Source organism: Pinus tabuliformis, chromosome 2_2 (assembly GCF_031772625.1).
Source record: "Pinus tabuliformis cultivar Carrire ecotype Pingquan chromosome 2_2, CPIR1, whole genome shotgun sequence".
Taxonomy (NCBI): Eukaryota; Viridiplantae; Streptophyta; class Pinopsida; order Pinales; family Pinaceae; genus Pinus; species Pinus tabuliformis.
In genome coordinates this window covers 103,009,330-103,024,584 of record NC_142300.1, presented here as the reverse complement: position 1 = coordinate 103,024,584, position 15,255 = coordinate 103,009,330, and positions in this window count along the sequence as shown.

The following is a 15,255-nucleotide window of genomic DNA, read 5'->3' as shown; positions in this document are numbered from 1 at the left end:
TGAGGTTGAGGATTTGGAATACTACCAGACATCATAACGATTTGTTCTGTGTTCAACGCTTGAGTTCCGTTACTTCCAAATGATAACACTTGTTCAATCGGTCGAGGAGATGCTCCTGAAAAAAGTACCAGAGAGTGATTGGTACCTTGAAGGAACAGAAGGGCTGCCAGATAAAATGTTTCCGGTGTTTGGGAAAACATGGATGACTGTCTTGACATGATCGATGAAGGATAATAACCTCTTGACATAGGATGAAAAGGAATTTGAGGTGGTGAAAAACTAAGACCCAGGTTTTCTAAAAAAATTGTCAATGAAACATACCAAGCATCATTCCTAAAAGGACTGTAGAATATTGATTCACGTTCCCTAAGTTTTAAAATCTGTTGGTTTTCGGGAAGAATTAAGTCTTCTTATAGATTAACAAGTTCTTCAATAGAAATAAGGCCAGAAGGAAGATTTTGATTAATGATATTTCTTACCCTAGGTGAACCAAGATTACTAGAAGCTAGAGAAGCAAATCCTGAAGTTGGAGTAACAACAGGTTTAGTGTCAGGCTCAAAAATTTCAGGTTCTTCAACTAATTCATTGGAAGGAGAAATACTACTAGTAACTTCTGAAAATGAAATTGGCTCTTGAATAGACTTTGTTGTTTATATTTGGTAATCAGGATGAAAAATTAAAAATGATATTCTAGCTTCTGGTGATTCAACTCTACTGTCACTAGGTGATACAAGAGCTCGTAGCCCTTCAAGCTGGCTTGGTGAATACTCAGGAGGTTTCCCCTGAAGTCTACGAGATTGTCTCAGTAATTTAGCTACGATTAAATATTAATTAATCACACGAAAACAAATAAAAATTTCAATAAAAACACCTAAAGTCTCTAAAGAAACAAACAATTGAATCACACGCCTAAAAAATCTAAGAGTTCAAACCACACAAACACAGTAACTTCCCATACTAAAAACACTAGTTGGTGATGAAATACAACTTAGTAAGAGTTTAATACAGAAAGGGCGGTTGGAATAGTTACCCCGACAACCTGCTTAATGAAATGGACTAGCACAAGTTTCTTCACAAAACCATCTTGAGTGAAGAGAACCCCCCAGAGAGTCCAAGTTAGTCTAGTTGACGTTTGCTCCGGGTACAGTGAGACCTGTCCTTCACCGTCGCCTTAGGAAATAATCTTAAGTTTATGGACACTAAGGTTACCAACAACAACAAATAAAACTGGGGGAACAGCCTACAATCCAATCTACACGCAAGGGCATAGTAACAAAGCTCAATCCCCTTGAAGGCTCCTCGACATGATTAATCCGAGTTTTACCAACAAGTGACCCCAGGCTCCTTGACAATGGTTAATCCGAGGTTTACTATTTATAATATGCGCAAATCTTCTATCTTTCCCAATGAAATAGACTTGATTGTCTCAAAGGTTCGAACATGATCTCATGATTGACTCCTTTAAGAGAAGATTCCCAGAATGTATCAATTACAATTGGATTTATTTCATACCACAAGATGTATCTACTTGTTTGTTTTAACTATCTTGGAGAGTTAATTACTCCCTACTCCAACATACTAGCCTAAGTTATATTGGTGATAAGAGCCCTAGAAATAAAAAAGATTACTAGATCAATTTTAATTAAGCATTGCTTTTATGGGTTGTTCCATAAGTAAATAGGTATGGAAATGAAACTTTGATGGTGTGAAGATTCGACTCCAAACACTAAAAGATGCACCTAAAATGATAAGCAATTCATTTTTCTTTCAATGAAATTCTAGCTAAAAGGAAGAGTTCGAGAATGCAATTCTTTAAGAAACAAATATTTCTTTTGACATGGGAATGAAAAGAAAATATTTTTGTCTTTTTCAATAAGAACTCATAATGAGACTAATAATGAATGCTCACAATAAGTCCCTTTCCTTTTTCAAAACTCGAAACTACAAGAAAAGAAATTTGATTCAAAAGAAATCTACAAGTTCTAGAAAAGCACTCAAAACTACCAAAACTAATTTTGAGATCTAAAAACTTTTAAAATCTAAATTGAATAAAAGCTTCAATTATTTTTAAGGATGTTTTACTTAGTCATTTAGTAAACTAAGGATTCATTTGTTCAGAATAAAAAACCAATCAAAAAACATCCAAATATGTTTTCTTTTGTAAAAATGAAATTCAAAACTTATAACAAAGTTTGTTCAAAGATTTGCAACAAGAAAACTGAATCTATTTCTCAAAAAGGATAGATTTCACAACCAAGTCAGACTCATCAAGAAGACAAAACGACACCATAATAATCTAATTTTTCTCAAGATTTTGATCTTTGAATCACTATAGAGACCAAGTGAAAACCACTCCAAGCATGCAAAACTTCTAGAAAATCAGCTAAAACAAAAATACTATCAGAACTCACTCACAAGAGGTTTTTGATAGGAAAAACACAGATTTGGGTAGACCCTAAAGCTTCTAAATCAAACCTAAAGCTAACTAGAAAAAGGTATTTTAGGTTTTTCAAAAAACTTTATAGGGTCTGCAGGCTCCAGAAGTAATAGGTGTGGTCTCGCTCTATTTACTAAAGGAAAAGTGAGGAGATGCTCGCACTGTCTGTGAAGAGAAAGTGAGGTCCCCTGAAAACTTCGAAAAAACCAAAAAATACTCCCAGATTTAAAAAATACCTAAGCCGGTAGACATCAATCAAAAACTAGAAACAAAAACACTTTTCTCAAGTCAAAACAAAGGAAAACCAAAAATCAAATCCATTCCCCAGTGGAGTCACCAATTTGTTGGCCGGATAGATCGATTTATCCGGCCAACAATTCAATTCCAAAATTATTCATTTATGGCTATATGAACAAAATCTATATTAGGAAAAGTAGAATTTTTATCTTGTACATGTGCATCTGAGAAAACTGTCAGTAGATCCAATAACATATTTTATTTCAATGGTTATCCAACTAGGAAAATTCAATGAGCTAAATTTACTGGAGTCCAGAATTTTGGCACCTCTACAATTACTAGGTTTAGACATTGTAACATTTTGACAATTACCAATAGGCCAGCCTCTCAACAATCTACTTCTACAAAAAATCATACTTGTGCCAACTCTTGCCCATTTGATCATGTAATGGAAGTTTTCATCTAACACACCATGATGATATTGATTTCAAGTAGCTAAAAGCATTCCTTCCTATTCTATTTCTCACCACTTAACAATTTATAGAACTTGGCATTGAATTTTATGCATTTCTGGTCCAGTCTAGTCTACCCATGTGGTATATGTTGTCTCCACATTAATTTCTTGTTGTTTGAGATCTATCTCTAGAAATGGAAACTCCACTTCCAATAGACATACCAATTTTTGCAATATTGTAAACCATTTTCATATGTTGTTTAACACACCAAGTAGGAGTATAAATAAATGATATAGAAATATATACAAACATTATGGCCAATGACCACAACCTCTCCAGTCTGCCTATGTATCTTTAGCTTATAAGCACTGCCAATTTTCTTGATATCCATAGTGATTTTTGTGGCAGAGTAATCATATTCATTATTAGGCTTAGGGACTTTTGGTTCAAGTACTACAAATTGAATTAGGTCCCTCTTAACATCCAAGGTTGTGAGGAGTTTGGCTTGGCCTTTGCTCTGATTTCTGACCTCAGTACACAGTTCTTTCTATAGATGCATGGATTCTTTTATTTTTTTTATTTTTTTATCATATTCTCAAAATATATCACTTTGTTTAAGAGGAGGAGGCTCTTGTTGAATCCCCAAGGTAGCAGGTTGTGTTTGTACTAATGTAGTGGAGGACAACTGGTCTATTTGTTTGAGGAGATGTCATTTATAAGGCTCTTCTTGCTTGGACTTCTCACTAGATTCCCCTGCCTTAGAAATTGAAGTCACTTCATTTATTGGCCTTTTGTCCCCTCCCTTCTGATACACTATCCCTTTAAAGGCTGCAGTGGTGGATGTTGTAGGTTTTTGCTTCAAATAATAAGTAGATAAATCCTATTGTAATTGTTCCCAAGGATCCAATTTCACTGCTTCTTTCAAAACTTCATCTGTCTAATTCTTGTATGTTGATATTTCTTATCCTTCCTATTATCCCGTGAGGATCATACCTCAAGGTAATTCCCTTCTGAAGGTCTAATGAAATCAACATGTTATCTACATAACTTGAAGCAATCCTTTCCTTCACTATGAAAGGACCCACCTCATGTGGTACATTGAACCTTATTGAGCTATTATTTTTTATAAAAAGGACCTAATCATAGTCCATTCTTCACCTAAAGAATTCTAGTGATAAAATTCTCATTGTATGGAATGCAAGGAGGAGGTATGGTTATGTTTATGAACACTACACTTTGATTATTGTGTAGCCCTCAAATCAAAGAGGTAGTAGTCTCCCTGCACCTTCCAGAGCATTATTTCCCATTTTTGGAAATGGAATCCTAAAGCTTGTTTATTGTAAGTGAGTGTCTATTCCTAAAGACTCCTCACTTCTTAGAGGGTATGCCATCAAATTACACAATCCATGAAGAGGAGGAGACTTTCTCATTCGATCATCCATATCTATAAAACCATTCTTCATAAGATCTTGGCTTAATGCAACCAAGATGTCAAAATGAGGGGCTTCTACATGTCAAGACATATAATTTTTCATACACTTTCTTCAAGGTACCTCTACTTTAATGATGATAAGGGGTGTTACAAAGAAATGATCTAAAGTGTCATGTACTCCTTCTCCTAGGAGTTCTTCAAGCATGACAGTGTCAAGTGTGATGCACTCCTGCAATTTATTTTACTTGCAGATCTATGTAGCTTCTTCATAATCGATAATCTATCCAAAGTTTACATCCGTCTTGTTCACAAATTTGTTTTTGAACAAAGATATAAATTGTCATCAATTTTCTAAGGCTGCAACATATTTATATTGTATTGTAATGATATCATACATCATGTTGGACTAAAAAGAAACCATAAATGTTGTTCAGTTGTATATGATGAGAAGCCATAAGTAGCATAGTGCTATATTAGGTTTGATGCCATATATAACTGACAAGGTATCTGTCACCCATATGTTGTGGTTCAATTTGTTGCCATTTGACATAAGAAAACATTCTAAATTACACCATTACTATCAGTGGCTTTCGACACACCACTGTTTTTGCTAACACTACCACTTTACTTATTCACAACATCCATTTCTATTCTTGTCAATCTTCCTTTACCATACTCTTGTATATTTATTGTGTACAATTCTTGTTAAACTGTCACAGGCATGTTGTCCAATTGTTACTTTCATACAAGGATTTTGTCATCATTAGATTGACATATGCATTATCATCCAAAGTAAATTAGCCCAAGAACATGTTGTTGAAAAGAGATCAATGCCATGCAAGGTTTGATGAGATTAAGGTGAGACTGCCACCCTATTATTGTCAAGAGATATTGTTACATTATTACTACGAAAGTGGACAGTGCGATTGTCCTTTAGTTAAGGTCAAATATCTACAATGCTTGTACTAATGACTTGCATCTTAGTGAATATATTTCATATATAAGATTAGGTTCTATATGATGTTGCATATACTTAACATTGCCATATATAAAATCTACTTCTTAACTATAGAAAATTCATACAATCTTAGAATATATATCTAGGTCTAGATATTATAGCTTCACTATGAAAATTAAGGTTTGTCACATAGGATTTTCAAATGGCTTAATTTTGTAACTCAGAAATAAGACTTATTCATCATTCCAATTGAGAGGACTGAGATTTTAAAACAAATATGTTTTTTCGGTGGATCATAAGGGTTACAAGAGGATTGCATAAAACGTCAATTTGATAATACTAAAGGTGAATTGGAGCTCAAATAGTTATTTCAGAACTTCCCATCAGAAGTATTACAACCGTCACAATGTTGTACCATCAAAATCTATACTTTATACAAGATTTGGTCATCTTGAGCTAGTGGTAGAAAGCTATGCACCTGCAGTCTTCAGTCATTATAAATTAGATTGGTAATTTTGACTTCCAACAGTAGTAAGATCCCTTCAACATATAAATTCATCTCCTAAATTTTCATAGGATGTTTGGTCTATTGTCCAAACTGAAACTTGTGTTGTTATAGGAATATACGCATAGGGAATAGAGTTTTTAACTTTAACATTCAATGAATGATACCCATCTTCTCTTTAAATAAGAAATATTTCTCTAATAATGACATCACATCCTTCACATCTAGAAAAGGTAATATATAGATCCCTAATGGAGTGTGCTCAACCAACAATGAATAGGAGAAGAATGTGGCCCACAGAGAAGGTAACCCAACCTTACTAATGGCCAGAACTCCACATCCTTTCAAATATGAAAACCTCTTCTAAAAGAGTAACTTCTAGTACCAATGATGAGTCTACATGGAACAAATATAAACTATAAAATTGTACTTTATTCTACATGATGTTTCCTAAGCATTGAAGATATTATTATAGGCATTGAGAAACTTTGATAACAATCTGAGTGGTGGAGGCTTGAGAAGAGGGTCTCTTCTCTTGGATCTCCTACCAAGTCTTGACAACCAGTTGTACCTACATCTTTCCCTACAGCCCTGAAAAAAGATCAAAATTATATCATAATATACACAAAACACCCTTACTTAACTTTGCACCAAAGGCCTAAGCCTGCATGAGATATGAGCCAAAACTTCCCTAAAGCCTTGTAGATGTCTACCTTAGAATTACAACTCTACCTCCAAGGAAAAATCACATCTTTTAAGAGAGACTGTGGTCATATTATAGAGATTTGTAGATGAAGGAGACCATGGAGACTTATCTACAAACTTCACTTTGTGATTTCTTATCAATTAAAATAATATGGTGGTATAATTCTTCTTTCGATCAAAAAACTTTCTTCTTGTGACACAAATAGGGTGATTAATGTTCCTATACCATGGTTACACAAGAATTGAACTTGGGGATATGAATGATCCATCTACCAACACATGAAGTATTAATTTCCAAAATGGAAAGGCATGTATCAACATGTAACTGATTTCTTCTTCTGGGTATTGAAGACTTTATAGCATTCCTATGTCCAATTGTATTTGGTGTCTTTCCTTATTAATTGTTCCATTGGTGCGACAACTTCCCGTTGTCTCAGATGAACTTCATATAGTAGCCTATATGCCCCAATGTGGTATGCAACTATGTTACAAACATAGGATCCTGCATATCCATAATTGATGCAATCTTTACAAGACCTACTAGTATACCCTTTGTGCAAATAATATGGCCTAATAATGTGCCAAAATGAGTGCCAAAGATACAATACTTAATATTTAGTGAAATTTAGAGTTTCTAATATAACTGGTGGAGGCTTGAGAAGAGGGTGTTTACTCTTAGCCCCCCCAGTAGGTCTTCATAACTAGATGTACCTACAACTTTCCATGCATCCCTAAACAGATATAAAAATTATATCAGAATATACAGAAACCACCCTTACTTAGGTCTACACCAGAGGCCTAAGCCTGTAAGAGATCCAAGCCAAAATTTCCCTAAAGCCTCGTAATTGTTTTCCTTAGAACTGCAACTCTGTCTCCATGGAAAACTCACATCTTTTCAGAGAGACTACAATGATATTATAGAAATTTGTAGATGGAGGATACCATGGAGACTTATCTAAAAACTTCAATTTGTGATTTATTATCCATTAAAAGCATATGGTCGTATAATTCTTCTTTGGATCAAACAACTTTTTGTCAACGACAAAAGTAGGGCATTTAATGTTCCTATCCCATGGTCGCACAAGAATTGAACATAGGGCTATGAGTCATCCATCTACAAGCACATGAAATATTTATTTCCAAAATGGAAATACACGTATCGACATGTAACTGATTTATTCTTGTTGGTATTGAACACTTTATAACATTCTTATGTCCAATTGTATTTAGTGTCTTTCCTTAATAATTGTTCCATCGGTGTGACAACTTCACGTTGTCTCAGATGAACTTCATATAGTATGCCCCAATGTGGGATGAAATTGTCTTACAAACATAGGATCCTTCATATCTATAATTGATGTAATATTTGCAAGACCTACTAGTATACCCTTTGTGCAAATAATATGGCCCAATAATGTGCCAAAATGAGTGCCAAAGATACAATACTTAATACTTAGTGAAATTTGGAGTTTCTAAATCTAAGTGTTGGAGGCTTAAGAAGAGGGATATTGGTCCTCCTACCAGGTCTTCAAAACCTAATTACACAAAACATAATTACTTACCTCTGCACCAAAGGCCAAACATTGCAAGAGATCTGAGCCAAAATTGCCAAAAACCTCGTAGATGTATTTCTTAGAGTTGTAGCTCTATCTCCATGGAAAAATCACATTGTTTGAGAGATATTGGGGTCATATTACAAATATTTTTGGATGGAGGAGACCATGGAGACTTATTGACAAAATTTTAGTTTGTGATTTCTTATCAAATAAAAGCGTATGGTGGTATAATGTATTGGTATAATTCTTCTTTGGATCAAACAACTTTCTGCTAGTGACAAAAATAGAGTGATTAATATCCCTATCCCATGGTTGCACAAGAATTGAACCTAGGGCTATGAATGATCCATCTACAAGAACATGAAATATTTATTTCCAAAATGGAAAGACATGTATCAACATGTACCTGATTTATTCTTATGGGTATTGAAAGCTTTATAGCATTCTTATGTCCAATTGCATTTGGTGTCTTTCCCTAGTAATTGTTCCATCGGTGTGACAAGTTCATGTTGTCTCAAATGAACTTCATATAGTAGCTTATATGCCCCAATGTGGGATGCAACTGTATTACAAACATAGGATCCTTCATATCCATAATTGATGTAATATTTGAAAGGCATACTAATACACCCTTTATGCAAATAATATTTCCCAATAATGTTCCAAAATGAGTGCAAAAGATACAATACTTAATATTTAGTGAAATTTGGAGTTTCTGAATTTGAGTGGTGGAGGCTTGAGAAGAGGGTCTTTTCTCTTAGCCCTGCTACCAAGTCTTCACAACCAGTTGTACCATATCTTTCATTTCTTCCCAGTATAAAGATCCAAATTATATTAGAATATACATAAAATATCGTTACTTAACTCTGCACTAGAGGTCTAAGTGTTATGGGAATAAGTCCCCTAGGGCTTTGGATCAGAACCCCAACAGAGCAAGAGTAATCTACAACAAGAAACACACATACAACTCAGGAAACATGCTTAAATAAACAAAATATGCGAGGATGAACATACCCGGATGTGCTTTGTTTAGGTAGTTCCCTCGATGGTTCAAACCCTTTGCAACTCCTGATGATCTTTGAATCTGCAAATCAATCAATTCGAATACACATAGAAGTATATAGATAAAGCATTTTAATGAAATCAAATTTATATCATATAAGTAAATGTTTAGTTACACATCAAAATACTCATTCATACATGAACCATAACAATAACATATGATACATAAAAAAAGTTGATCTCAGGAACAAGATAGTGTTTCTTTTTATTGTAGAAAACTATAATAAACATGGAAAGAGTTCACCTGAGTCTTCCTCTTTCAGCTCCAAGTAGAACCATCCTCTAGGTCTATCCAGTCCCAGTCTTCAATAACCTCCTTCCATAACCAATACCATGATATCTCAAGCAAGTGGGAGAATATGAACATTGAAGGAAACAAGGGTTTCCTGAACTTGGGGAAGTGCTTGAAGCACACGGATACTTCAGACTTGATCAGGGGATAATCTCAGTATAGTAATTCTATCTCTTCTCTCCTCCTTAAGGCATTCCCATAGAAGTATTTTTATACTTCTCCCAAATTAGTTATTTAGTTGGAAAACAGTTAGGAATAGTTGGGCCACGGGTACTAGGAGGTAATCAACAGGTAAAACCCGTGAACTCTGCCCATAGTTAAGGAAACTTAATTTTTTTAAGTGTTTTAACACATATACATGGGTTGGGTATTGACTAACCTATGTGTACACACATTTATCACAGGGAAAATTCATGTACAAGAGTAAAACATTGTTTTTAAAATATTTGGACCAAGTCTGGAAGGAGGGATTTCCCTAGGCCATAAACCAAGCATCACAAATACCAAGGGTGACAGATTCTTGGTTTGGAGCTATAACAGATGGCCCCTAATATATGAGGTTAGAAGGGGTACATGATGGCCGAAATGTATTAAGTATATGGAAAAGAAACCCATTGAAAATTGAGAAGGACTTCACCAGATTTCAGCCTGCCAAGCCATCAAAAAGAAGATAAAAAAGAAACGGCCGTCTAAGGCGGCATGCCCATGCTCAGAGAAAGTAAAGCATGTCTGCATATCAAGTACAAGTGGATCCACTATGTATACAAGTATAAAAGACTGAAAGTACATAATGGATCATCTGATCATGATCAAACAAATACATGTCTGAACATCACATATATAAGAAGATGATCAATGAAGCTAAAGCATGAAGCTGATCATTGATGTCAAAAACTGATCCTGATAGTACCAAATGAACATGATGGAATAAGATGATACTACATAGCAACTCAGATGCCAACATATAAGATGTTGCTGTGGAGGAATACAACATATAATATGGATGGTGTCAACTAGTAGCAACAAGAGAAACTGACAAGTGAACCAAAGAATTTTGATGCAACCCGAGCTCTTCACTGACCACCATGGTACATTTCTACACAATGGGAATAAATGATATGAAATCGACCATGTGAGAAATTGTTTGATTACAATCATTGATGTATATTGTTAACAAACATGAGACTACTCACCGATAATGATAATGAGAGTCAAGGTACCCAGTACAATCTAACAAGTGCTAATGAATGAGTTGAGGTTGAACACTTGGAAGAATGTACCAATCAGGGAACAATAATGGTTTCCCACTATTGATAGTGAAGTATCTACCACTGATGACTGCAAACCCCAAGGTACTTCCAAATGGAATCTAGATCTTTGTCCCAGAGCAATGAGTCAAAGTCGATAGGGAAAGATCCACTAGAAGGAAGGCATTAAGGCATCCTTCAACAATCTAGCACGAGTGTAACTCGTAGGCCAATAGTGTGGAAGGAATCGGATGAAAAAAGATGTAGTAACCCAACTGAAGCACGTTTCCAACGTACACAAGATGTAGCTAGCGCATGATAGAAGAACTTTGAACCAACCAATAATGAAAGCTGACACAGAGGCGAGGAATCCACCAATAGGGTCAAATGGAAACCAAGGAACTACACGAATCCCAATGTGTGATAATGTAAGCTGATGACGAACATAAGGGAAACCACTCAGTTAAATACCCATGATATTGATCGATACTAAGCATAAGGTGACCTATCAATAATGAAAATAGGTCCAGGGTGCGGCTCTAGGCGTTCCCTAAGAGAAATATGTCGTCATTGATAAGGACAAGACCCGCCAGCAAGAAGTCAATGGAGACCTTCTCAAACCGGCATGAGAAAAGGACCAATATAACTGATGTGATGACAAATAAGACACTGAAAACCAGGGATGGCCGACTGAAAAATAGGTCAAGAGACACTGTAGAGAGGTTGATGCAAGCTTAATTCTCTTGAACAAAAGCACAACTCAATGATGACTATGTGGCAGCATATGATAACTCTATATAAGCTTGTCATGCAGGAGGCACAAATGAGTTGTCCATATTATTGGAAGAGATAACCAATTGGAGGAGAACTGACTCAATGAAAGGGTTAAGGCATACCTAAGTCAAACTAAATCCCACCCAAAATGGAGGATAAAATTTCTTTTGAGTGATTTTTTGAAGGGCGACACAACTGACTCTAGCTGCCAACAATATATGGAAATTTTGTCCCATTCCTGCTCTTTTTTGGAATATATAGTTTTTTTTTGTTTTTTATTTAAGCTGGAAAAAGAATAAAAAAATGCTATAGTACAATCGAAAGAACGAGTGTTAGTGAAATAGGTGATCTAGTTCCTGGAATGGGAACAATCCTATGCTCAATGCAGGGAGATGAAACTGGTCAAGGACACTCAAAGGGATGTTCCTTCCATGGATCAAAGGTTGTGTCAAGTTGCAGAAGCTAAGTGATTGTAGATTTTAGTTTGTAGAAGACATGGTCAAATAAGTGGCTTAAACATGAGTCCAAGTGAAGCCCAGCTCAAGGCCAAAAGGTGCAAATAGTCAAAATACAATGCAACAATACAACTCAACACAAAGGAGCCTCTAGGGTATAAGGCCAGAATGAAGCAAAGAAGCAAGGAGAAATGAGTCTTCAATGCACAAGTCATGGTGGGACTAAAGAGGACTCCCGAGCCTACTCAATATAACAACATGGGCAACAAATGTCAGTGAGGTGCTAACTATGATGCCCATGTAAAGGGTTGCTCTACCATTGTGTCATGGTTTAAAAAATAGGTGAGTGAGCATGGTTTACTAACCATAACACAATGGGATTGACCCTATGGCTAGTGTATCGACAAATGTAGTCTAGTATGTAAGATGCAATGGAAAAAATGGTTTCCGTAACCTATATGCCAGTGAGTAAATGATACCTGCCATGACGGGTCAACGGTCATGGAACCAAAAAGAAATCTCAAAGAAGCATCCAAAATGTCCTGAAAAAATAACCTATTCTAGACAATCCAAGCTCACAAGTTAAAATATTCATGAGACAAAAAAAAATCAAGTTTTGAAAAAGTTTGAAATTTTTAAAGCTATAAAATGACCTTTTGACTCACCATGTGTGTCATTTGTGTTGAGAGCAAAAGCTATGGAGAAAAAAGAGAAAACTTGCCCCCCAAAGAATTGGACCGTTCAAAATAGATCAAAATCATCAGGTAACCCCCAATTGAAGCTTGCATTACTTTATGATTGTTTTTAGAAATTTTTATTAAGGTTTGACCGAATGAATTTATGTTAAAAATTCCAATGTGCCATATATGTTGGTTGGATGTTATAGACCGGCATATACGAAGGCCCTACACATGACTGTGTGTGAAAGGGACCAGCGTATACGCGATTTGAAATTTAAACACAAAAATCTAATGGTTAGAACTAAATTTTTTTCAAGATGACAATCACATGGAGAGAGAGGGAGCATACTACCATTGATAATGAAGCTATGAATGATCAGCAAGACTTAGATGCATTGAGGGGATGTGGCTTGTTGAAATTTTCCAAAATGCCCAACATGAAGGCCAACACCCATTTGCTTGAAATGTTAATCTACTATTGGAGTATCGAAGATGATGCATTTATGATTGATCAAATGCCTTTGAGGATAGAGGTGGAGGACATTTACTTTATCACTAGTCTCTCCCGGAGAGGAGAGGTTGTACATTCGACTGGATGGACATGATGTAGTCTTTCAGTGGAAGACTACGTTCACATTTACTATCCTGGGCATTCTGAAAATATTGGAAGTCAAATTTCAATAAAACATGTGGAGAGTTTATCCATGAGGATTCTACTATTCACGATAGCCAGGATAAACGAATTAGCCTCATTGCACCAAGCTTCACGAGTATCCATGAGCTTGGTCGTGGAGTGCCTCACCACTATTTTTGATTGGTGTACACCTCTTCTTATCAATATGAAGAGCCAATTGTCCTCCATTCAGAAAGGGCAAACCAAAAATTTTAGATATGGGACCATTTTATGCTCCTTCTTCTTCGAGAAGGTTCTTGGGCTGCGTCCCAGAGTATCAGTCTCTATCAGTAGCCCCTGAGATCTTCGGATGGGTAGGTGGACTGACCTGATGAAATGCCTTGGTGGCGGGGACGTGCCGAGGACTGTTTTTGATGATGAGATGTTCTCCTGGTGGGAACAACAAATCATCATTGTGGATGACTATCCCTATGCTAGCATGGATTTAAGAGGAGATCCAAACTTGGTGCTGCCACCAAATGCTGCAAGGGGATAGATAGGTAACCATTTTTTTAAGTTTTTATCATTTTTTTAAGATTTTTATGTTTCTTAAAAATGAAAATGAACTTAGAAATATTTTTGATGGGATTAAAATACCGACATAATGATCATGTTCTAGATGTCGGTCCGGTAAGACCAGATGGATTTCCGCGGCACAGGTGTCGTGGAAGAGGTGTCGAAGAGGCAGTTTGTGAGATAGAGAGGGTCTTATACGCAGTCCAAAGAAACTTGGTGAGATTGACTCACCAAGTACTGATGGTGGCCGTAGAAGACCTACCCAAGGAGATGCAATGTCGTGTGGTAGGAGTACCATGAGACTGGGTTTGTGTACTTCGGTGTGTGGCCAATGCAGTAGTCAGCTTCTTAGACTCTCATCCTGAGTCAGGTCGATAGATAGACTGGACATGATTATGGGCATTTAGTTCTGATTTTGTATATTATTTTTGAACACTTTATGTACACATGGGCAACATTATGATATATATATATATATATATATATATATATATATAGTTCCAATTTTTTTATGTTTGTTTTTAACTTGATGAATGATTGATATGCCAATCTAATGCTTGATTAGCGATAGAATCCACTAATGAATTTTTACATTGTGGAATGTGCAAATAAATAATATAAACAAATGATCTTTGGAACACCATCACTCTCAAAAATTGGTGATATAAATGAGGATCCTAAACCCGATAAATGTTATTTAATTGTGACACTACTAGTTGTGAGTCAAGATACACCACCAACGAATCAATTCCATAAGAAATAGCTTCGAATAGTAAATTAATAACGGTAGTATATTTGGAAATATTATTTGAAGCAGAACAAATACATACTCCCCTTGACACCATCAACTAAACAGATGGATAATAAATCACCCACGCTGCGGAAGTGAGATTCCGAGTGTGTTAACTAGCACCATCAGTGAATCCGAAATAGACCAAGTCATCCATCAACACCTGCCAAAGCAGATCAAAAAAGTGTCGATACCACAACAACTCCCGATAAAATATGTAAAAAAATACAAAATATACAAAGAATCCATTGCTCGACTGTAACCTAAGAAAAGTAATTCTTGAGTTAGAGCTCATTTCGGGGCTCTGCCAACTTGTTCCCTTCAAAATCAACTAATTCATAAGCCCCTTTTCCTAAAACTCGTTTCACTATAAAGGGACCATACCACATAGACTTGAATTTTCCTACCCCCAAGGCATCTTTATCTTGGTCATAGACCACGAAAAGGTCACCTTCAGAAAGGACTCTAGGATGGATAGCTT